The 26238-nt window shown below is 41.0% G+C and overlaps 1 protein-coding gene across 5 annotated transcripts in view; it reads right to left on the bottom strand.

Annotated features, from left to right (window-relative positions):
- KLC1 (kinesin light chain 1) overlaps positions 1-25439 on the bottom strand; it is a 62003-nt gene extending 36564 nt beyond the window's left edge. For 4 of the 5 annotated variants that reach the window (XM_061612257.1, XM_061612261.1, XM_061612260.1 and 1 more), the window contains exon 1: positions 25245-25438. The gene's annotated coding sequence lies outside the window, so the exon portion shown is untranslated. Of the gene's footprint in view, positions 1-25244 lie in introns of all 5 variants that reach the window. The other variant, XM_061612258.1, reaches the window with a different exon arrangement.
- Positions 25440-26238: the final 799 nt, after the last annotated feature.

Genomic DNA, 26238 nt, shown 5'->3' with positions numbered 1-26238 from the left:
CTGATTAAAGAAGATTTGAATGATGTCGTAGAAAACCCCCCTCCGACAGCTCCTTCAGCAGCGTGGTTGAAGAAAGACGAGAAAGCGAAGGCTTTTATTACTCTGGGGCTGTCTGATTCTCAACTGTTGCTGGTGAGTAATGAGCCGACAGCTAATCAGATGTGGGAGAAGCTAAGAGCCGCTCATGTGCAGCAAACTACGGGGAGCAGGCTGTGTTTAGCACGGAAACTTTATCAGATGCGTTTTACAGATGAAGTGACTATGACAGAGCATCTGGCTGAATTTCGTAGATTAAATGCTGAGCTGCAAGATAGAGGAGTGCATCATAGTGACATTCAGATGGTCTATATACTGTTATCTTCATTTGATCAAAAATGGGATGTCATGGTCTCTAGTCTGGAGACTTTACCAGACGGAAACCTGAATTTGGACTTTGTAGAACAGAAACTTCAACAAGAGTGGAATAGAAGACAAGAAAGTAAGAAAACAGAGTTAAAAGAGACTGTGGCTGTACAACAACAACAAGATCAAAGAAGCAGGCAAGAGAATAAAATATGTTATTTTTGTGGGTCCCGTGGACATATACAGAGACATTGTTTAAAGAAGAGAAATAACAGGGACTTTGAAAGTCAGAGAACAAGCGTGAACTTTGTTACTAAGGAGGACAATAAACTAATTAACTCTAAGTGGCTTCTCGACAGCGGAGCGTCTAATTGCCTAATCACAGACTCTAGTTTATTTTACACTTCAAAGCCGGCGCAGGAGAAGCTTTATCTGGCTGACGGATCGACTCAGGACGCGATTGCAAAAGGCACGCTCAGGTTGGGTAATCTGGGAACTATATTAACAGATGTGTTATTGGTTTCTGGTTTAAAATATAACATTCTATCAGTAAGAAAATTGGCTCAAATAGGTTGTAAAATTACATTTGAAGGGGATAGATGTTTTGTGAGAAAGGATGGTGAAATATGCATGCAAGGGAAATTACAGAACCAAATGTTTATGGTTGAGTGCAATCTTGATAAACCCACGTGTGCCTGGATAGGAGTTAATAAAAATAAACATGATAATTGTTTACATGAATGGCACAGAAAATTAGCACACGCACATTTTGAAAAGGTACAAAACACCCCAAAGCATAGTCAAGATTTGAAATTAACACATTGTGAGCATGTGGATGAGTGTGAGGTATGCTATAAAACAAAAATGACTGTGACTCCTGTCAATAAGAGCTGTGAAAGCACGACCACTGAACCCTATCAGCTCATACATGTGGATTTGGCTGGACCTTTCCAGTGCTCAAAAGGTGGAGCAAGGTTTTATTTAGTGATTGTGGATGATTTCTCCAGATTTACACATGTATTCTTATTGAAAAACAAAAGTGAAGCAGAAGAGAAATTAAAGGCATTTATACAGAGGACAGAGACACAATATGGGGTTGTTATCAAAAATATCAAATCAGATCAAGGTGGGGAATTTACCAGTAATTCATTTAAAACATATTTGGAAAAGAAGGGAATAATACAAAGTCTTACTGCTCCCTTCAGCCCATCCTCCAACGGAACTGCAGAGAGGAGGAACCGGTCATTGCAGGATTCAATGAGAGCCATGCTAGCAGATGCAGATATGAATAACACTTATTGGGGTGAATGTATTCTGTACACTGTTTATATTCAGAACCGTCTTATGCACAGAACAATAGGCATGTCTCCCTATGAGAAGTTGACTGGAAGAAAGCCCAGGGTGAAACACATAGAACGTTTTGGGGCAAAATGCTGGGTACATGTTGCAAAACAGAAAAGGCATGGCAAATTAGGCTCAAGAGCTCAGGCAGGACGCGTTTTGGGATTTCAGAATTCATATTATAGAGTTTGGTTGCCTGAGAAACAACAATTAGTGTTAAGCAGAAGCATAAAGGTGATAGATAAACCTTGGAGAGACAGTCAAACAGTGATACTTGAGGGTGCAAGCAAGCAGGAAGCAGCAGATGTTCCTTTTGGGCAGCAAATTCCATTAAAAACTGCATTGACTGATCTAATACACGGTGGCAAACGTACTGTAAAAAGACTGAGAAGTGAAGACATGGCAATGCAGGATACAGAAATGCCAAGTACAAGTGCAGGAACAGGTGCAGGTCCAAGTAAAATTGAAAGTGAGGAAGAAATGGAAATAGATAATGTTAGAAAGTCAGAAAGAAAAACGAAAGGTCAACCACCTCAGAGATTCACATTTAATGTTACACATAAAAATGATGAGACAGATGAATATCCAGTAGAATGGGAAAAAGAAGGACCAATAGACAAAGAAACAATGGATCTCATGTGGAAGTTTTGTGTTGAGGAATGAAATATAAATGTGTTATCAAATAAAAGTGAACAAACATGACTCTGTAAAACTTGTGTGAATAAAGAAATAAAGAAACAAAAACCTGAACTGAACTGAAAAATGTAAATAGAAACTGTAAGGAAACAAACTGATATGTATTGTAATGAATAGTTAATATTGTAGAAATGTAAGTTTTGTAATCTGTGCGTCTCAGGTGGGGGCTGTTGGTCAGTGAGGCATGCTGTGAGACTCACAGACAGGGTTTTTAGCAGAGAGAGTAAAACCTGAAGCAGAAGGGTTAAGCTGTGAGAACAGAGCGCCAGGTTTGCCAAGGTCAGCAGCTGGCTGGGAAGCCTGATAAGGTGGGATTCTTGCAAAAACTCAGTGTGGGGGAAAAGTCGTCTGTGAAGAGAACTGTGTCTAATGTCTTTGCCTAGTAAAGACTCTTACAAGAAACTTGCCTGGCCTGGCTTATTTCCTGTTCTATGCGACTCTTGGATTCCATCCTTGTATGATCTCTATACGCACACACGCCAACAGTGCATACCCCTGCAATATAACTCTAGTATGGGATCTTTCATTTAGCCATATTTTACTAGAACTTACTACCACAAAATTGTCTAGGGGCAGAAAGGGTGATGCGTTATTAAGGCAGGGCTGTGGAGTCGTTATGTCAAATCTTCAACTCCAATGCTATTTTTCTACTGTCCGACTCAGACTCCTTCATAAATGGCAAATGTATATTAATTTATTAATATTAATAAATTAATATTAATATTTAAACATTAATTTTTTTTGAAGCCAGAGTCGGAACATTTCTACCGACTCCGACTCCACCCAAAATTGCTTCCGACTCTGACTCCACGACTTCAACTCCACAGCCCTGATTGAAGGGAAGAGTATGAATAAGCCTTTCGCATGCTTCCACTTTTCCAACACAGGGAGGTCCCAATATACAGTGCCTTGCAAAAATAATCAGACCCCTGACCAATGCTCTCATATTACTGAATTACAAATGATACATTGTAATTTCATTCTGTATGATACTTTATTTTGAAACACAAACTCAAAATAAATTATGTTGTGCAATGTTTGTAAGAAACATAAAAAACTGAATCATGTTCGTTGCTTAAGTATTCAACCCCCACACATTAATAATTGGTAGAGCTACCTTTCACTGCAATAACAGCTTTAAGTCTTTTGGGGTAGGTACGTACCAGCCTTTGCACACAGCATCGGAAGGATTTTGGCCCATTCTTCTTGGCAGATTTGCTACAGGTCGTTCAAGTTGGTTGGACAGCGCTGGTGGACCGCAATTTTCAAATAGTGCCACAGATGCTCAGTGGGATTGAGATCAGGACTTTGACTGGGCCACTGTAGGACATTCACCTTTTTGTTCTTGAGCCACTCCAGTGTTGCTTTTGCCTTGTGCTTGGGATCACTGTTCTGCTGAAAAGTGAATTTCCTCCCAAGCTTCAGTCTTTTAGTGGACTGAGGCAGGTTCTCTTGCAGTATTTCCCTGTATTTTGCTCCATCCATTCTACCTTCAATTTTAACACGATGCCCAGTCCCTGCTGATGAGAAGCATCCCCACAGCATGATACTGCCACCACCATTTCACTGTAGGGATGATGTGTCTTGAGACATGGGCAGTGTTAGGTTTGTGCTACACATAGAGCTTTTTGGCCAAAACTCAAAGTGCTATCTTGGTTTCATCTGACCACAAAACCTTTTCCTACATTACAGCTGGGGTACTCTCATGCTTTCAGGTAAACTCCAGACATGCTTTCAGATGGTACTTTTTGAGTAATGGCTTCTTCCTTGCCACCCTCCCATGCAGGCCAGTGTTACGCAGAGCTCTTGATATGGTTGCCTGGTGCACCATTACTCCACTCCCAGCCACCAAACTCTGTAGCTCCTTCAAAGTGATTGTTGGCCTCTCTGTGGCTTCTCTCACGAGTCTTCTTGTTCAAGTGGTGAGTTTTGAGGAACGGCCTTTTCTTGGCAGTGCCTGGGTTCCTTCCTGATTATTGATCCAACTGTGCTCACTGGGATATCCAAACACTTGGATATTAATCTGTACCCTTTTCCTAATCTACATTTATATTACATTATCTCTCACTCTGTAGAATGCTCTTTGGTCTTCATTTTCCTTCAGATCCACAGCCTGATCAACAGTGGGGGTTTTATCCTGACAATGTGACAGCAACTTTAATGGGTCACAGGTGGAGGCCAATGGTAAAGTAACTGTGTCCTCGATAGGGCAATTTCTTTCATATGTGTAAACTGGGAGCTTCCACAGCACAGGGGTTGAATACTAATACAGCAACATGTTTCAGTTTTTTATGTTTCTTACAAACACTTCCCAACATGAAACCAATGTCACCTAACAATTGATTTTGAGTTTCAGTGTTTCAAAATAAAGTATCACACAGAACAAAATTACAATGTATCATTTGTAATTCAGTAATATGAGAGCTTTATTCTGTTAACACTGAACTGCATTTCAGTCTGCTATACATATCCTTCACAACAGGTTGTAGTGCAGTATAGAGTTCAGAGTGTGAATGGAAGCATGTGTATGTATGTACGTATTATTTATTTATTTATTAGATTTATATCCCACCCTTCCTCCCAGTAGGAGCCCAAGACAGCTACTATAATTGGTAGTAACTGAGAACTACCAATTATATCAAACAAATAAAAGGAAAAGTTAGGAAACAGCTACTTTCATGTTTAACAGACGCTAATATGTTAATACACTTTCTTTTAAAAAACAACAACAGGGGAATTCAATGATAAAAAGCCTGCCGGGCCCAGACACTCCATCCTCCCCATTCCAACCTGGGTATGAAAGACCAAGGAGAAGTGTGGGTACATGGAGGTTAAGTTATAAGCAAGCAGGATTTATGACAATGACCAACATAATTGTTGATCACGGTATATCTGTTACAGCATTCACCTCAGTTTCCAATTTCCCAGCTTTCTGGAGCTCAAGCCAACGTGACATAGCCTTAACACACACACACACACACACACACACACTCACTCTCACACACTCACTCTCACACTCTCTCTCTCTCACACACACACACACACACACTCTCACACACACACTCTCACACACACTCTCACACACACACACTCACACACACACTCTCACACACACACTCTCACACACACACTCTCACACACACAAACACTCACACACAAACACTCACTCTCACACTCACTCACTCTCACACTCACTCACTCTCTCTCTCTCTCTCACACACACACACACACACACACACTCACTCTCTCACTCTCTATATATAACTGAATATGTATACAATACAGCTATAGTCCCTGTCTCATGAATAGAGAGCCACTTACACTGGAGAATATTGGATCCAGACAATCAATTCAAATTACTTCAAGTCAAAATAAAAATGTCTGTACCTCCTGTTTTAATCTCATGCCAAATGCCCCTATATACAAAACAGACCCCACCTACATATTGTTTATGAAAGTAATATAGCTAACCATCAACAACAAACATTCCCTGGATAGCATATAACAAAACAATGTTTAAAATACAAGATATATAAACAATAAAGAAAGGAAAAACCCTTCCTTACAACAGGGACAGCATAATTTACAACCCTGATTTAAAACACAATTAAAATAGTATCTATGGACTCAAAGCTTGAGAATTCTGATATCCCTCCTGTGAGTGCGCACACGCACACACACCTAAGAGTTTTCATCCAAACTGTGAAATATGCATGTATTAACCCTATTTTGCAGGCATACATTGTTTACCCAGCCCACAAAGGGATAAGAACTTTCATAAATTAAAAAGTCAAAAACAAAAACTTGGAAATAGCTGAATTAATAAGGGAAACTAATGGAAGACAGATATAAAGGAGGGTTTCCTGTTACGCCATAATACAGCAAACGAGTGAATCCAGCTGCTTAAACTTGCTGACAGCAGCACTTCTAAATGACTTACATGGGTCAAAAGCAATTTACTGCTCTTTCAGTAACCTGTAAAGCCTGCTCAGGTCCAGAAGCAAGTTCATTTAATTAGTTCTTCCACAGATTTACCATTTCAGAGAGACATTCTTGAATATTCAAATTCCCAAGGTAGGAAAAAACACTAGCAAATGTAACCACTTCTTGAAGGCATGCTTACGAGGAGGGAAGCTAGGAAATAGGTGGTTACCAAGAGAAAACAAAATAGTCAATGCACTCTACATGGGGTTGCCCTTGAAGACAACAGAAACTCCAACTGGTGCAGTAGCCAGATTACTGGCTGGGGTTGCTTTCAGAACTCCTACAACCCCTGTTCTAAAACAGTTGCACTGATTGCCTGTGGTTTCTGGACCCAATTCAAGGTGCTCAAGTTAGTGTTTAAAGCCTTAGGTGCCAAATATCTCAGAGACAGTCTCCTTCCCTACAGTAGGATTCCTACACTGATCAGGGGGTTGATGGCTTTTTAGGCCCCTTCCAACTCTACTATTCTCTGATTCTATGGCCCTCTCCGGTGTTAAGATCAGCAGGGGGGGTCTTCTTGGTAGTTCTGCCACCCTCAGAATTTCAGAGGATGGTGGCCTGGGAGAAGGCTTTCTCTGTGACAGCTCCTACGTTGCGGAATTTCCTCCCTACATAGGTGCGTCTGGCACCTTCCCTATACAGTTTCCAGTGAATGCTAAAGATGCACCTCTTTACCCTGACCTTCAGCACCTGAAATGAATGTTTTCAGGCCCACCCTACTCCTGTGAATGTAATATGTTTTAATGGTTTTTAATACTGTCTTTTAAATTTCTGTAACCCGCACTAGGACCTAATGGAGAAGAGCGGACAATAAAAATATTATTATTTTGATTAACAATATCAAGGTAGTTAGTCACCTCCACAGACCTGAAACCAAAAAGAAGAGCTGAGAGACTTGTCACACTTCTCTAAACTGCCAGGAACTGTTTCCTGAAAAATAAATGTTCACACTGCACAGTCAAATACACATGACTCATGGGGGTGGGGTGGAGAGAGACAGAGATTGCAACTGAATTTTGAAAAGGCACAGCAAAAAAAATGGGCATTTCCAACCTATTCAACACAGCATACATTCTCATTATAAAGAACCTCTTTTTGGCAATTAATCAATTTTCTTTTTCCATTACGATACCAAACTGCCACATGAATGACAAGTGCTATGGGCATGCACATTCACCAGCCATAGCTAGTACACACAAAGGCTTGGATCCAAAGAGGTCTCGCGAAAGCAGAAAGGCACTTGTGCTTGCACAAGGGCGCCTTAAATTCTCTCATACCAACTCCCCAAAATTATATGTTTTGGGATAAAAAAAGAGACATTACTTTCCTACTCATGAAACAAAGCAAGATTGTTCACCTACATTTTTATTACGAAAATAGTGTACCACTTGTTATGGTTTTTAAAACAAATTGTTAAAAATACCAAACATTTTGCATGCCCAAGAACCCGCCTATTTTTATATTCCTTTATTTTTTAAATCAGTCATGAAAACACTGAAAAATTAACATACAACCCCCAGAAAACCCCAATACAAACTTTGGTCCCGCTCATACTCAACCTCAAACCACCTATCATTTTCTAATCATTATGCAACTTTGTAAGGTAATGGTACATGGAGCCAATAAAAACAGAAAATTTAATAAAACAAATAATTAGCCTCCGTCCATCATCACTTTGGATGCATTTCTCTATTTTATCAGCTTTGTGAGATGGTATTGAGGTATCATGATCCATGTACTTGAAGATTTCAAGAGATGGGGTTCTTGATTGCCATCAAACATCTCTGCTGTGCAATATGATTCTCAGTATTCCATCAGTAGTCCTGTGGTTTGGACAACAGAGGTCTGTTTTGTGTAGTTTGGATTCAATTCCATAAATACATTTGTCTGCAATATTTTCTACTGAATGATTTGCATGGTAACCCTCTAGGATGCACACCTTAACGTGGTGAGGGGGTTTGAGAGTGTTGAAGAAGCTAAGAGCAATGCCATCAGGAGTCTAGACCAAGAGGCTAGACTCCTAGCAGGGGCACCCAAGGCGGAATGGTCAAAGCTGAAACACCAGACTAAGATGCATCCAAACTCAGAGGAAGGCAATGGTAAACCACCTCTGAATATCTCTTACCACCAAAACCCTATGAACAGAGTATCCAAAATGCAACAAGAAAGTGCTGGAAGATGAGACCCCCAGGTCAGAAGGCACTCGCCGAGCTACTGGGGAAGAACAAAGGACAAGTACGAGTAGCGCTGTGACTAATGACGCAGCTGGGTCAAAGCCAAAAGGAAGGCCAGAGACTGATGCGCACAGATGCGAAAGGAGAGTCCAGAGTTGTACGACACACACAATAGGAACATGGAATGTGAGTAGCACGAACCAGGGAAAGTTAGAAATTGTCAAGCAAGAAATGGAATGCATCAACATTACAATACTTGGTGTGAGCGAACTAAAATGGACAGGAATGGGACATTTCCAATCAGGCAACTACAAAATATTTTATGCAGGAAATGAGAAATTAAGAAGAAATGGGGTTGCTTTAATAGTGAGAAGTGATGTAGCAAGAGCAAGTAGAAGCTACAACTCAAGGTCTGAGCGAGTGATATTAATGAGATTAAACGGGAAACCTATCAACATAACCATCATTCAAGTCTATGCTCCAACGGCAAATGCAGAAGATGAGAAATTGGAGAGATTTTATGCAGAAGTACAGGAAGAAATTGATCACACACCAAAACAAGATGTGCTGATAATCATGGGGGATTGGAATGCAAAAGTAGGGAACAGGGAAGAATTAGGAATTGTGGGGAAATGGGGCTTAGGAGACAGAAATGAAGTAGGAGAAAGACTTATTGAATTCTGTGAAGCCAATAATTTGTTTCTTGCAAACACATTTTTTGAGAAACCAAAAAGACGACTGTACACATGGACATCATCAAATGGTCAATATAGGAATCAAATTGATTACATAATAGGTAGCAGAAGATAGAGAATTTCCATACTTTCTGCAAAAACAAGACCAGGAGCAGACTGCGGTACAGATCATGAACTGGTCGTATCGAAAATCAGAGTAAAGCTAAAGAAGATCAACAAAGCAATCATAATGCCAAACTACAATTTAAATAACATCCAAGAAGCATATAAAGATCAAATAAGGAACAGGTTTGAGGTTTTCAACTTAGTTGACAGAGAACCAGAAGAACTATGGAATGAAGTCAGAGACATTACCAGGGAAGAATGCAAAAAGAGAATACCTCTGGTTAAAAAGAGAGAAAGACCTCAATGGATGACTGAAGAAACTCTTTAAATGGTTAAAGAGAGAAGGAAAGCAAAAGGAGCTAGAAACAGAGTCAGAACCCTAAATGCAACAATACAGCGACTAGTACGTAGGGACAAAGAGAACTATTACAATAGTTACTGTACACAAACAGGACAAAAAAGGTAGAACAAGAGCCCTGTTCCAAAAGATTAGAGAAATGAAAGGGAAATTTAAACCAAGCGTAGGGATGTTGAATAATCAACAGAGGAACACACTGACTGACAGAAATGAAATGAAAGGAAGATGGAAGCAATACACTGAAGAACTCTATAAAAGAGATGCCAGGATGACAGATTCATTCACGGAGGAACTATATGATGAAGAACCAGAAATTTTAGAATGCGAGGTGAAAGCTGCTCTTAAAATACTTGGAACAAAACAAATCACCAGGAATAGATGGCATGCCAATAGAGTTGCTACAAGCTACTGAGATGGAATCTGTCCAAACGTTGACAAAAATTTGTCAAGAAACATGGAAAACTAAACAATGGCCCACAGACTGGAAGCATTTCATATACATCCCAATTCCAAAGGGGATCCGAGGGAAGGCAGTAATTATCGAACTATTGCCTTAATATCCCATGCAAGTAAAGTAATGCTCAAGATTCTACAACAAAGGCTCTTACCATATATGGGGTGACAAATGCCAGACGTCCAAGCTGGATTTAGAAAGGGAAGAGGCACCAGAGATCATGTCACAAACATACGTTGGATAATGGAACAGACCAAGGAATTTCAGAAGGAAATCACCCTGTGCTTTATAGATTACAGCAAAGCCTTTGATTGTGTAGGTCACAAAAAACTATGGAATGCCTTAAAAGAAATGGGGGTGCCACAGCATCTGATTGTTCTGATGTGCAACCTATACTCTGGACAAGAGGCTACTGTAAGGACAGAATATGGAGAAACCGATTAGTTGCCAATCAGAAAAGTTGTGAGACAGGGGTATATTTTAACACCCTATTTGTTTAATCTATATGCATATCATACAGAAAGTGGGATTGGACCAAGATGAAGGAGGTGTGAAAATTGGAGGGAGAAATATCAATAATTTAAAATATACAGACAATACCATACTATTAGCAGAAACCAGTAACGATTTGAAATGAATGCTGTTGAAAGTTAAAGAAGAAAGCACAAAAGCAGGACTACAGCTGAATGTCAAGAAGACTAAAGTAATGACAACAGAAGATTTATGTAACTTTAAAGTTGACAACGAGGACATTGACCTTGTCAAGGATTATCAATACTTAGGCACAGGCGTTAACCAAAATGGAGATAATAGTCAAGAAATTAGAAGAAGGCTAGGACTGGGGAGGGCAGCTATGAGAGGACTAGAGAAGGTCCTCAAATGATTGAACACTAAAGTCAGGATCATTCAGACCATGGTATTCCCAATCTCTATGTATGGATGTGAAAGTTGGACAGTGAAAAAAGTGGAGAAAAATAAATTCATTTGAAATGTGGTGTTGGAGGAGAGCTTTGCGGATACCATGGACAGCCAAAAAGACAAATAATTGGGTGTTAGAACAAATTAAACCAGAACTATCATTAGAAGCTAAAATGATGAAACTGAGGTAATCAATCATACTTTGGAAACATAGTGAGAAGACATGATTCACTAAAAAAGACAATAATGCTGGGGAAAACAGAATGGAGTAGAAAAAGAGGAAGACCAAACAAGAGATGGATTGATTCCATAAAGGAAACCACAGACCTGAACTTACAAGATCTGAACAGGGTGGTTTATAACAGATGCTACTGGAGGTCACCAATTCATAGGGTCACCATAAGTCATAATCGACTTGAAGGCCCATAATAACAAACACTACTACTAAGAGTTTTAAAAGAATGTGTCTTGCAATGCCTCCAAAATGCTAAAAAAACTCACTTACACAGTGTAAGAACATAAGAACCCTGTTAGATCAGACCAAAGGCCCGTCTAGTCTAGCTTCCTATTTTCACAGTGCCTAACCAGATGCCTGTCGAAAGTCTACTTACAGATCCCAAGTGCAACAGAAGTATCTTTCTTGCTCATGATCCCCAACTACTGGTATTAACTGCCTCAGAGAGTGCAGAGAAAAGGTAGCCTTATCCTTCCTGAATTTGTCCCCTTTTAAATCCATTCAGGTTGGTGGCTGTCACTACATCTTGTGGGAGTGAATTCCATAGTTTAACTATGTCCTGGGCAAAGAAGTACCTCTTTCTGTCTGTCCTGAACATTTGTCTTCATTGGCTGCCCCCAAGTTCTAGGCTACTCTCTGTCGACTATCTCCACACCATGCATAATTTTCTAAACTAAAATGCCCCAAATGTAGTACTCTTTCCTCATAGGGAAGTTGTGCCATCTCTTTGATCATTCTTGTTGCCCTCTTCTGAACCCTTTCCAGTGCTACAATATCCTTTCTGAGATGAGGCAACCAGAACTGTACACAGTATTTCAAGTCTCACCACAGGTTTATATAATGGCATTACGATATTGACAGTTTTATTTTCAATCCATTTCCTAATGATCCCTAACAAGAAATTTGCCTTTCATAGCTGCTACACATTTTCACAGCTGTTGACTGTGAGGCGTCCTTCCCTGGCTCTCCCTGTCAGGTTCCTACCTGCTCGTGGTTACTGCCTGTCACTAGGCACCACCAGGGACTCCACCAGTCCAGACTGTCCTTTTTTTATTGTTTCTCTCCCCGCTCTAGCACAGATCTCAACAGATCCCCCTGCTAGGCAACCACCAGTCACGTCCTAATACTAGTATTCTCAGAGACTCTGAATACTGGTATTGTTATTCTCTTCACCACTGCCACCATTTGTTACAGTTCCCCTTCAGCCTTGGTCATTACCTTACCCTCCCTTCTGGTCTGTGAAACCCCAGCCAAGGATCAGGCCTTTGGTAAACCAAATTAAGTATTTATTAAAGATAACAAAGCTAACAAGATTAACAAGATTTCTTCTTAAGGCACATAAGCATATGGTTTTACTCAATACTAATCCGAACTCCACCTCCCTCCTGGCAAACAACTCTCTAAACCCCACCAAGCAACCCACTCAGTTCTCTTCTCCCCCCCGATTCCACTCTCACTCTTCCTTTTATACATTCAGCCATTTTAAACACTCAGCCAATCATCTCGCATTCTACTGCCCATTCACTCCCCCTCCTCTTTCACTCCACTTACCATGTATCTTCTAAAACAACAACACTTACCATATATACATTAATATAGGAACATCACATTTCCCCCCCCCCTTAAACAACAGCAGAGTATTATTCCTGTTCCAGGATTTATACGTCGCGTTAACAAATAAAAGTCTCTATGGGGAAAATGTCTTTCTTTGTTCCTCTGTCTGGTCACGTCACTGCAGTCCCAGCCACTTGCCTGGAAAGTCCATCGGCCAGTACATTGTCCTTGCCTTTGATGGAAGTCCACTTGATAGTCCTGTAGGGCCCAGGACCACCTCTGCAGCATAGTGTTATGGTTTTTCATAGTCTGCAACCATAACAAGGCCCGATGATCCGTAGTCACTGTGAATCTTCGTCCCCACACGTATGGGCGCAACATGTTCAGTCCCCACACGACCGCTAGGCACTCCTTCTGGACCGACAAATAGTTTTTCTCCCTCGGCGTCAGCTTGCGACTCAGGTACGCCACTGGATGTCTGGTGCCTTCTCTCTCCTGTAGCAAGACGACTCCCAGCACGAGGTCTGACGCATCTGTAGCCACGATGAATGGTTGCTCATAGTCTGGTGCTATTAATATGGGTCCTTGGCACAAGGCTTGCTTCAGCAGATCAAAAGCCTTCTGACATTCATCCGTCCATACCACACGCTCAGAACACTTCTTCTTGGTCAATTCATGCAAGGGGGTTGCTATTTCCCCAAAATTTCTCACAAACTTCCTATAAAATCCAGCCACACCCAGAAATGCCCTTACTTGTTTTTTGGTTAAGGGGATCGGCCACACTTGTACTGCCTCCACCTTGCTCCATAAGGGGGTGATTTTCCCACTCCCCACCTTGTGTCCTATATAGATTACTTCCTTTAGTCCAAACTGGCATTTCTTAGCTTTTATTTTGAGGCCTGCTTTTCTTAAGGCCTCCAATACTGTTGTCAGGTGTTGGACATGCTCAGGCACTGACTTGCTAAAAATGGCCACGTCATCGATATAGGCCACTGCAAAATCTGACATGCCTCGCAACACAGTATTGATTAGCCTCTGAAATGAACTTGGTGAGTTCCTTAGTCCCATCGGTAAGGTCACAAACTCATATAACCCATCTGGTGTACTGAAGGCAGTTTTGGCTCTGGATTGCTCGTCTAGTTCCATTTGCCAAAATCCTTTACAGAGATCTAGTGTAGAGATAACGGTTGCTGCCCCCAATAACTCTAACATTACGTCTACCCTAGGCATAGGATACGCATCTGGGACAGTAATTTTATTGATTAGCCGATAATCAATACAAAACCTTGTCATTCCATCTTTTTTCGGAACCAGGACAATACTTGAGGCCCAGGGACTGATGGATTCCCTGATCACTCCTAATTCCAGCATATCTTCCACCTCCGTTTTGATCTCATTCAAAACTTTCCCATTCACACGGTCCGGAACAGATCTGATTGGGGCATGATCTCCAGTATCAATGGAATGTATAACTATACTGGTTCGGCCAGGTTTGTTGCTAAAGAGGTTCCTATAGGTTTTCAAAACTCTCAGAATCTCTTCTTTTACTTCCTCCTTCACGTCCTCTGACCATTCCACTTGATCTACCCCTCCTTTGTCTTTGCTTTCCTGTACCAAATCTGGAAGTTCAGGCCCACTTCCCTCAGGGAATAAGGTAACTTGCAACACCTGTGCATCCCTGGTATGGTAAGGCTTCAACATATTTACATGAACCACTTTGCTTTTGTTTAATTGGTCTGTGGTGATTACATACGTCACTGTGTCAAGCCTTTCTCTGATGGTATATGGTCCTTCCCAGTTAGCCTGTAATTTGTCATGTTTCCTGGGTATGAACGCCATAACCATATCTCCCACATTATACACACGTTCCCTGGCTGTTCTGTCATACCAGTAACGTTGCTTCTGCTGAGCTTGACTGAGATTCTCTTTCACCACTTCCATCATTGATGTTAATTTATTGCGGAATTCCAATACAAAATCTACTACAGATGTTTTGTACTCTCCCAGGGTTCCTTCCCATGAATTTTTTAATAGTTCCAAAGGTCCCCTCACTTTTCTAGTGAACATGAGTTCAAAGGGTGAGAAGCCTGTTGACTCCTGAGGGACTTCTCTGTATGCAAATAAGAAGCATCCCAACCGTTCATCCCAGTCTTGTGGGTGACCTTGAACATAGCTTCTGATCATGCCCTTCAAAATGCCATTGAATCTCTCTGTTAACCCATTAGTGGCAGGATGGTAAGTAGTGGTCTTTAGATGTTTTAGACCACAACATTTCCACATACATTGCATCACTTCTCCCATGAATACACTGCCTTGATCCGTCAGCACTTCATGAGGGAAACCCAGCCTCATAAAGATTTTTAATAAAGCCTCTGCCACTACAGGGGCTTCCACGGATCTTAGTGCTTCTGCGTCTGGGAACCTGGTGGCAAAATCCACCACCACCACTAGATATTTCTTGCCATGCCTTGTGGGTTTGGAAAAAGGGCCCACCAAATCTATCCCCACTCTATAAAAGGGTTGTCCAATTATAGGAAGGGGCTTTAAGGGTGCCTTAGTCTTTACTCCACTTTTTCCCACCTTTTGGCATATTCCACAAGATAGACAATGTTGTTTTACATCTTCGGAGATGTTTGGCCAATAATAGTGTGCTGCCAATCTCCTCTTGGTCTTTTTTATTCCCAGATGTCCTGCACATGGGACATCGTGGGCTACCTCTAGCAATCTGGGTCTGTATTTGCTAGGTACTATCAATTGCTTCACTGGTTCACATTCATCCTTTCTCTCAGCAGGCATCCACAGTCTATATAAAATCCCATTCTCACACACAACTTGATTCCTCAGTTTGTCAGTGAAAGGAATCTGTTGGGTCAGAGCTTGTTCCTTTATCTGCTTCAAACTGATATCTTTATGCAGCTCTTCCCTGAATTGATCTGCCTCATCATTATCAGAGACTTGATACAGTTTGTCTCCTTCAGCAGGCCTGCTAGTGGTTGCTATGGTGACCTGAGGCTGGTTAACAGATTCCACCCTGTTTGTTTCAACCCCCCTTAATATGGCTTCTTTTTCTCTGCCAATTTGCTGTCTGGTCACTACATAGATCTTTCCTTGGGCTCCCATTACATCTCTTCCCAGTATTACTAGTTCTTGTTGCTGGGCATTAATGCCTACTTTATATCGGCCCTCTCGGCCTCTCCAAGTCATATCCACCAGGGCCACAGGCAAACTTTCTGGTTGACCCCTCACTCCTTGGATAGTCACAGTTTCCTGAGGTAATATTACCTCAGATTTTATTAAATCTGGCCTCAGTAATGTCTGAGCGGCACCAGTATCAAGCAATGCCCAATAAGTTGCCCCTTGTACACTCACTTCCTCTCTCAGACTTGAATCAAGGTCTGTTACTTCTGTCCAGTTTATCTGGCAAAACTGAACCTTTTTCGCTGTTTCTAAAGCCTTGGGCTCTGTTTTCACTGCCCTTGTCTGAGCAGGATTACTAATGGGGTTGGCAACCTCACATTGAAAACGTAGGTGCCCCGGTCTACCACATTTGTAGCATAATTTCTCCTCACTTTTAGGGTACACAGATCCACTCTGGGGTGTCCTGTGCCCTTCAGATTTTACTGGAGGACTCACTCGCTGTGGTACCACATCCCTTCTGCCAGCATTATATGGTCTGGGTTTAAAATCTCTTGATGTTTTCCCCACCCAGCCAGTTCTGTTGGAGGCGAAGTGATCTGCCATCTCTGCGGCCTCCTGCACCGATGTAGGGGAACGGTCTTTGACCAGGAGCCTTATTTCTGGTGGTAACTGATGGTATAATTGATCCAATATCATGAGGTTTTTCACCTCCTCCACAGACTGAGCTTTGGCACTACTCATCCACTTTCCAAATATATCCATCAACTTTGCTCCCAGTTCCACAAAAGACCTCCCTGTCTGTATCTGGCAGTTTCTGAAAAGCTTTCTAAAATAATCAGGCCCCAGTCTGAATCTTTTAAACACTGCTTCTTTGAATTCAGCATAGGTGACGGGCCTGTCTGAGGGGAAATATTGGTATACCTCAGCCAATTCCCCTTTAATCAGGTTTGATAAATACTGCATGTATTTATCTTCAGGTAGCCCCCACAACTGACCTGCTTTTTCAAAGGTGCTGAGGTAAATTTGAGGATCTTGACCAGGCTCATAGACAGCAAAGTCCTTTGGAGTAATTTTTATTTTTGCTCCATCTCTGTCCTTTCTTGTTTCATCAGAATGAAACTTCTCTCTTTCAAATTTTAACTTTTCTGCCTGTAATTCCGCATCCACTCTCATTCTCTCAGTTTCCATCCGCAATCTCTCAGTTTCCAACTCTCACTGTTTATCTTTTTCCTCAGCCTCAAAGACCCGCTGCTTTTCTTTCTCATCAGCCTCCCTTCTCAATCTCTCAGCTTCCAACTCCCTCTGCTTGTCTTTCCCATCAGCTTCCATCCTCAATCTCTCAGCTTCCAACTCCCTCTGCTTGTCTTCTTCCTCAGCCTCCCATCTTAACTTCTCTCTCAAGTACTCTATATAAGCGGGATTGCTTAAATATCCTTCTGGGCTCTCTTCTCTGACAGGTTGTTTTTGCTGGACAGTAGCAAATCCTATAAGTGCTACCCTCAATTCATCTACCCCTTTACCCTCGTGAGGTAAATTGAATGTTATGCACTTCTCCACCAGCTCCTCTCTTTTCATTTTTATGTATTCAGCCATGGTGTTTGAGTTCACTCACTCTTTGCCACACACTCTTTGCCAGTCACTCTCACAAGTAATCTTGTTTTGTTATTTCTGTTTGCCACACAACTATTAGGGATTGTCTAGTATTCGTATCTCACTGCTACAGCCAACACCTGTGACGTAGTCTCCTTTGTCACCACGTGTCTTTGGGACTCTCTTTGGTTCGTATCTGGATTCTCTGTTGTTCGTATCCCACCGCTACTGCCACCACATGTGAGGCGTCCTTCCCTGGCTCTCCCTGTCAGGTTCCTACCTGCTCGTGGTTACTGCCTGTCACTAAGCACCACCAGGGACTCCAACAGTCCAGACTGTCCTTTTTTATTGTTTCTCTCCCCGCTCTAGCACAGATCTCAACAGATCCCCCTGCTAGGCAACCACCAGTCACGTCCTAATACTAGTATTCTCAGAGACTCTGAATACTGGTATTGTTATTCTCTTCACCGCTGCCACCATTTGTTACAGTTCCCCTTCAGCCTTGGTCATTACCTTACCCTCCCTTCTGGTCTGTGAAACCCCAGCCAAGGATCAGGCCTTTGGTAAACCAAATTAAGTATTTATTAAAGATAACAAAGCTAACAAGATTAACAAGATTTCTTCTTAAGGCACATAAGCATATGGTTTTACTCAATACTAATCCGAACTCCACCTCCCTCCTGGCAAACAACTCTCTAAACCCCACCAAGCAACCCACTCAGTTCTCTTCTCCCCCCCGATTCCACTCTCTTCCTTTTATACATTCAGCCATTTTAAACACTCAGCCAATCATCTCGCATTCTACTGCCCATTCACTCCCCCTCCTCTTTCACTCCACTTACCATGTATCTTCTAAAACAACAACACTTACCATATATACATTAATATAGGAACATCACATTGACATCTTCAGTGAGCTATTCACTGTGACCCCAAGGTCTCATTCCCCGTCAAAGTCACTGCCAGTGCAGATCCTTTTGGCATATATATGGAAAGAAGGAAAATTCCATCAACCCATATGCCATCTTAGATAGATGGCTTCCAACTGTTAATTTTGCTTTCCAGTGTCTTCCTGAAAACTGACAGTTTAAAACATGGCTGCATCTATACAACCAAGTCAAAGGAACTAGGATCAGGGCATATGACAACGCTACCTTTTTTTGTGTAGTGATAGATACAGGAGTCGTACCATTAAAAAAAAAATTCTTCTGAATGTTGCTCCTTCAGAAGCAAAAGGTGCTTATTTTACACCTTGTAATTGGTTGGTTGAAATACAATAGATGTTCATAGGAGTGTTCAATGAAGTTGTCATAAGTGTTATTTCCCTTGTGGAACATGTTCAACAGGAAATCAGCTATAGAGGATTATGTAGCTTTCCCATAGCTTGTTTAGAACAATGAAAGATTGATGTTTGATTCAAATGGATACAGACTTTTTCCCATCTTTCTTTGACCTTTACCATGAAAATCTACTGTGCATGATCTTTTCTCATGTTAGTTGCAGTTCAGGAGTAACACCTTCCTGTCTGTGGTATCCATGTTCACTAAATTTTGGTTTTGCCCAAAATGCTTCTTCTTATTAAATGATTTCATGTTGATCTTTGTCTGATAGAAATGGGTTGGCGAGTGCTAACATTTCTGAAAATTACTTGCTGCCTTAGTATTGATTGCCTGTTTCAATGTAATGTCAACAGCAGATACTAAGATTTTTTCCCCCTGTTCAACGCATGAACAGAACTCTTTGTCAAGGTGAGGCTCCTCCATTTTCACCATGTTGTCTTAGTCACACAAGCCATGTTGCATAGGTGTGCTGACTGAAGACAAAGAAGAAGATGAAGATCTGACCAAGGTAATATGCAAACAAGCTATAGTTGCCAATGTGTATGTTACAGGAAAATATGAAAAAATAAGCAAATTATTCTGACACAGGCAAACCAGTATGGTGCCATTTCACCATGTCCACCTGACACTATTTTCCTTTAGAATTCCACATGTGCATTGATGAAGTTTCTCATTTAATCAGTCAAATCTTTCTGTCTGAAGGCATGTCACAAACAGCAAAGCTTAGCTATTTCAGAAGGAGAGATGCCAAAATATGCTGTGGTGTATTTCAGAAGAAGAGGTTTTAAATAGGCTCATCTCACCATGGGCAATTCCTATAGTATATACTAGCAACATTACACACTTTGTGTTATACAATGTTGATTATTTTCCCCGACCATTCTAATTGTGCAGAGAATTAACCTATATTGGTGTACTTATTTCAGTATAAGTACAATTTGTGTAGCTATTTAACACTAATACTATGGTCTCAAACCATCTCTAGTCATGGTGTCAGGTGAGAACATGCAGAGTTATCAAAAGATGCATCTGACTGGTCCAATGGGGCCCAAATGAACATGTCTGTGGATGGCAATGCACATCCTCATCAACTATGAGTGTGCAAGCCTGATTCTATATGCAGCTCTCCTTTGTTGGAGCAAGGTGTAATGAAACTCTCCAGACACTTAAGTACCTAAAAAATGAAAATACATGTGCAATACATCTGTATCCCAATGAAGCCAGAGAGATGCCTATACATAATGGGTGATATCCATTATTAAACCCACTGAGATTAATGGAAATCAATTTTCATTTCAGTAAGTCTATACTGAATATGACTTAGATGGACACAGAAATGAGTTTTCAGGTTAAGATTTCACATGTACAGAACTATTCCACATTAAGCAAGCTGTTTCCCCCTTAAACATACACAAATCTCATACATATATTCATGATGGGTCAATTACCAACATATTTGGATTAGACTTTTTTCCTTGATCAGCAAAGAAAGTAGGTCAGTGCTACTGAACACAGTATTTAAATTGTAAAACCACCTTTATACAAGTTTATTGAAATATTGATCAACTCTTAAAGTACAGATATTTTTAAACCTGCAAGTGTACAGCATTCCTTACTCAAATCAAAACTACTGAATATTCTTATTTCCATTATATTAATCTTTTTGCATAATTAAGGGAGAACAGGCAAAAGTAAGTAGGTGAGGATTCATCAAGGCTAGATAATAACAGGGTGTGATCAAGAAGGTCATGAACCTCATGGATGGCAATTTAGCACATATAAGTTGACCAAATAATGTTTTAGCCCTGAAGGTTAGTGAGGCAGACAAATAAATTAATAGGAATCATTCAAAGGGATATCTGAGAGTTACAGGACCTTGTAAAGCAGATTGAAGGGCACAGGGGGCTGCAGAGGGGGAAGAGAGGAAAGTAAAGTTGATCACACTACGTTGGATATAACCCTACGAATCTAAAAATCATGCCTTGTACTGTTCCCTGTTACATCCAAACTGGGACACTGTGGTTTAATCTTGGCTTATTAACCAGCATATGATAGTTTCATAAGATAGTTACCAAAGTGGTTAGTAAAACTAGTTATTAAGTTTAGTAAAACAAGTTCCTCATTTGAATGTAATGGGAAACTACAATTTAAATGAGCCATTATGTCCATGCTGAAGTCAGCACGTGAAGATTTCTTCCAATGTTTTGCTGATAGACAAAATGTTAGGAAGATACACTGTTACTGGACCAAATTTTATGGGTGAAAAAAGAGGATTTTTAAAAAAAGGTGTATAAAGACTCCTTTGACAACATAGAAAGTTAGCCAATTCTCAGCTACACAAACACAAAAATTAGTTTAAAGGAAGATGCTTTAGTAATTTCAGGTATACATATTGGTCCCCTAATTATCTTTGAAACTTTATGTTGTGTTGAATTACTCAACATATGATGGCGTATTAGAAATGAAAAAAATATGAAAAAAATATGTTGACAACTGTTTAATTTGCTAAGGGAACAGAAGCCATCAAGTAAAAATATACAAAATTGACTTCTTTGCATTTATGTATATAGCATATTGAATGTTCAAAGTATTTCAAATATGCTCTCAATAATCCTTACAACAATAATCCTTATTTAACAATAAGACAGCATCATCCTAGAAAATGTACCAGCTCACAGTCCTAGCCATTACAATAGTTTCAATTTTTATCTAATTACAATTTCATCTTCGATCTGAAAAAGCCTAAAATAGCTTATCTGTAGCCACAAAAGGTTATTTTTAATGGGTAACAGGAAAATAGCACTTATAACACAAGCTGAGTTAAAACGGAAACAAACCAAAGAAACTCTTCACTATATCAATGAGTGGTGCTGCTTAGAGACATTTGCCAAAACAATTAATTGTTTCCTGTCTAATTTGTCATTTTATATTTATTTAATTTTTTTAAAATATCAATATATTTTACATGTACATCAGCAACAAGGCATGGAAAATGTGATATGGTAATAGGGGCATACCTCCTTAAGAGATCTTGTTTCCTATGCTGTTTTACGTGTAAGCTTATGAGCAGTACATCTGCCTAAGAAAAAATGGGGGGCGGGGCTCCATTTCATGAAGATTCTAAAAACTGATGCTCATTTCCTACTCTAAGAAAAGTGTCTTTTTTCCAGCACAGTATATCTTTCAGACAGCTTTTGATTCATATTGCTTCATATACTGGTTATTTTAAATGTTAAAACAAACCTAAAACAGAAGAGCCATATTGTCACACTAAACAGGGTTAAGATTCAGAGTAAAAACACATTCTGAGCTAACTGCGCCTCAGAGAAAGATCAGAAATGTGGAGACTGAGGAGAAGCTGAACTAATCCTCATGTCCAAAGGGAATTTAGCCTGCAGTAAAAAGCCAGAGACTGCATTAGAGGGTACAATGAAACATCCCAAGGGCACTGTGACAAAGCCTAATGGAAAACTCTTCAGACATAAGGCTAACAGCAACGGATTCTTTCCTTATATCGATATATATTACCACATTACACTGATTTTATATTATAACCCACTTCATCTTTCTTTAATGTTCAGATATTGTTCTATATTCTTATGAAATATTTAGAGGCTTCCTTTGAGGTTGCAAGTACTATTACTCTTATGCCAGTGACCTAGTTTTCATTTTTAACTTCTCCATTCTAAACTACTTCTGCTTTTTACTCTGTGTTAATGAGGCAGCAAGCATAAATATTGTTAAGTGGTGGGTAGAAGGTAGATCTGGATCTACTGGTAGATTTCTGGGTGATATACAGTAGATTGGCAAGGATTTCTGACTTCCAATTGCTTAACAAATGCAACAACAAAATGATGCCACCTGCCCTAAATTATACTGTTGAAATGAAGAAAGCTTTGGGTAATTAGGAGTAGATTGTTGTGTGGAAGGACTGTGAGCTCTGTTGAGTTCTGGTACTCAGAACAAATTCCTGAGGTCAGAATTCTTTAAAGGTATCTCTTTCACACCAGGCTGTGGTTGGTAGACATCAGGGCACTAGTACAAACAAAACAGTTCACTCAAGCCTGAAATCTGCCCACGCCTGCTGTCAACTGAAAATATTTCACAATTACTTTAGATTCCTTCTTTTACAACATGCATTTTTAAACAGCACATAGATTTAATAATATCATGATTAATGTATGGATCTGTTCTATTTTCACGCTTACAAGAATACAGGCACACATTTTTTGATATAAAAATGTCAATGGACTGAAAAAATTGACCATTTTTAAGTTTTTGGCTTCTAAACACTTCTAAATTGAGCTACATTATTATCACACAGTTCGAGCCTTCTTCAAATATGAAATCATTTCAGAACAGTTTCCTGTTTAGTAACATATGTGTTACAGCACAGTTGTTCTGGCTCATAGCAAGCTATAGCTCTGCCTAGTGGAACTGCTTTAACTTCACTGCTGATGAATGTTGAATTTATTATTCCAGATGCATTTAAGTGCTATGACTAATATCTTCTGTCATGGTGCAATCTAGTTTTCTAAGTTCTTAGAAAAAACTTCTAAGTGAGATATTTAAGATCAAAAGTAAAATTAAAATATTTTTCATAACATTTTAAACAAGTGTTCCTCAGGAAAGCTTAGAACACAATTCATGCAGGTATTCAGTAAGTAGATGGTTTGCCTGATTTCTGTAGTACTTAGCTCAGAAACACATACTTAGTCTATTCACAGAACAATTCTATTTATGTCTACTTATAAGTAAAACTATTGAGTTCAAAAGTATTTACTCCCAGCTGTGTATGTAGTACAGGATTGTAGCCTTAATCTTGTTTGTGTTTCATTCTACTGTCATACTGCGGTGCTTGAATTGCAAGTACCACAAGAGAATTTTTTCCCCAGTCAGGATACAAAAATGAAAACAGCTTCCTAGATTTTTTTTTTAAGTTTCCTACAATTCTATCCAAATCATTTGGCATATTTCCTGTACAGGGTTGGTCCTGTGTATCTCCGGCAAAGAACACTCTTGGAAGGCCTTTTACTCATCAGTAGTCCAAAACTGAATGCACTTATCCACATGTATTTTTAACCAAGAAAAATTAAGGCTAATCAGACTATAATCCTAATTACCAGGAAATAAGCAACAATGAATACAGTGGGATTTATTTCTGAGTAGACACATTTAGGACTGCAGCCTTACTAATTGACTTGAAATCTGGTTATCATGGTCATCCTGCTTTCCATACATAAAGAGAAGTGTCAAAGCATTGCTTCAAAACGTTTTCACAGTCCAAAATCATGTAAGTAGTTGAAAAGACTGAAAAGAAAGACAGGAGACAGCAGGCTGACAGCCCTGTCTTAACAGATTCCAGAACATGGGAAAGAGGACTGCCCCACCCCCTCTTCCTTCCTTGTTTCCAAGAAGGATCAAATGCACCCCGCACCTAAAAATGTAAAGGAGAAAACAGGGGCAAGAAGCATCCCTATTAATCTACCGATTTCCTTACTCCTGGGTGCTGCTATCTGGCCTCAAACCACAACACAAATGTGAAAAGTAGAGAAGGAAGGAAGAAAAGGGGGTCGGGTTAAGGAAGCGCATCTCCTACATGCCGACCAATTCCTTCCTCTCCTGCATCCTTCCCCCAGGAGTCGTGTTGGCCAGTTCCTCTTTACGAATCAGATTGAACAGCAGCAGCAGCAGCCGCCTAATGGAGCTGGCTGTTGCCACCAGGGACCAACCCGGGACTCACAGGAGCCTGGTTCAGCCTTTTGTTCTGGATGAGTAATTGGGGATGGGAAAAAGAGACACCTCGGAGGGAAGAGATACAGTACATACACGCTTTCTTCACGCGAGTGGTCGGAAAAAAATCTGGTCGCTGCCCACCTCTTATTACTTCTTCCCCCACTAACGCCTGTCTCTGTTCCCCATCTTCTGAGCTCCTCCCCAGCGTTTCACCCCTCCTCCATTTGCCACGATAACCCCCTCCAACCCACACCGTGTCTGCCCCTCCCTCAGAGGCTGCCCATCTTCCGAGGTGCTCTTGGTCAGCAGCACCTTGGTCACCACCTGATTCCTCCTCCAATCCCCCCTCAGATCCAGCATCGTTCCCCAGGACACCCCTTCCGCCTCACACCTTCCTGTTGGTGGCGCCCTTTCTCGGGGCATCCACAGCTGCCCTCCTCCCTTGACCAGTCAGAGACAGTATTTCTGACGTGAGGGGCGGCTGGCCGCTGGGGATGGGCGGCAGGCCGCGGGGGGAGGGGTGGCAGGAGAGAAGGCGGAACAAGGATGCCAGGAGAACGAAGGGGATTCATGTCAATACTCACCCCAGCAATGACCTCTCCGCCCAGACCGGAACAGCCGGCTGACAGTCACGGAGAAGAGGCTGGGCTCCCCAGAGCCGCCGCTGCCGCTGTTGTTGTTACCACAGCCGCCGAGAGGTAAGTCTTTCCCGGCTTCCCAAGCCTGACTGAGCGGCCTTGGCTCCGCCCCTCTCCTCACCGAAAATGGCGGCCCCTCCCGGCCCACAATCCTCTGCGCGCCAGGAGCAATGATGTCACTGCTGTACGAGGGAGGGGAGGAGGAAGACCGTGTAGGCGAAGAGAAAGGAACGGGTGGGAGGCTCGCGCGGAAGATTTGTTTCCTCAATGCGCATGTGCCAACCAGGTTTGCCGGGGAAACGTCTTCTGGCAGAGCGCTGTTTCTACCGATTGGTTGGGCCTTTCCTTCGCCTCATGGACTTACCATGGGATGTTCCAGTACCCAAGCTAGATTGATTGTTCAGTTGGGCTGTTTGGAGCCCGCCAAAAAAGCGGCTGGGAACACTAAAAACAAAAGAGCGTTTTGTTCGTTTGTTTATTAAATTTAGATTCCGCTCTTTCTCCTTGAACATGCAAAGTAGTGAAGCAATAACTTTAAATTAAACCAGTCTACACGAAGGAAAAGCAAAACAAAAACAGATCAGAAAGGAAGGGAAGAAGAGATCCAGGAGCGCAGCTTCTAATGATCTCTGGAAATTTAAAAAAAAATTTTTAAACATTTTTATGCTTCTTTTCCAGGCAACATCCTCCTAGCGAGGCTTACACCAGAACGATAATACAGTCAAAACTGATAGAACTGTAATCCAAAATTTGCAACATCAAAACAGCAGCAGTTAAAAGTAGTTTTTGCCTGGCTCAGGCTGCAATTCGATGCACCCTTAACATACGAGTAAGCCCTAATGAGCGTAGAGCAGGGGCTCCAGAACTGTAGTCCATAGACTACCAGTGGCCTGTGAGCATCATTCAGGTGGTCTGTGGCATGTTTGTCAAAATACCATTA

This window comes from Rhineura floridana, chromosome 2 (assembly GCF_030035675.1).
Source record: "Rhineura floridana isolate rRhiFlo1 chromosome 2, rRhiFlo1.hap2, whole genome shotgun sequence".
Lineage (NCBI taxonomy): Eukaryota > Metazoa > Chordata > Lepidosauria > Squamata > Rhineuridae > Rhineura > Rhineura floridana.
Note: the sequence above shows the minus strand (reverse complement) of the source record. Positions and strands in the feature narration are given on the sequence as shown.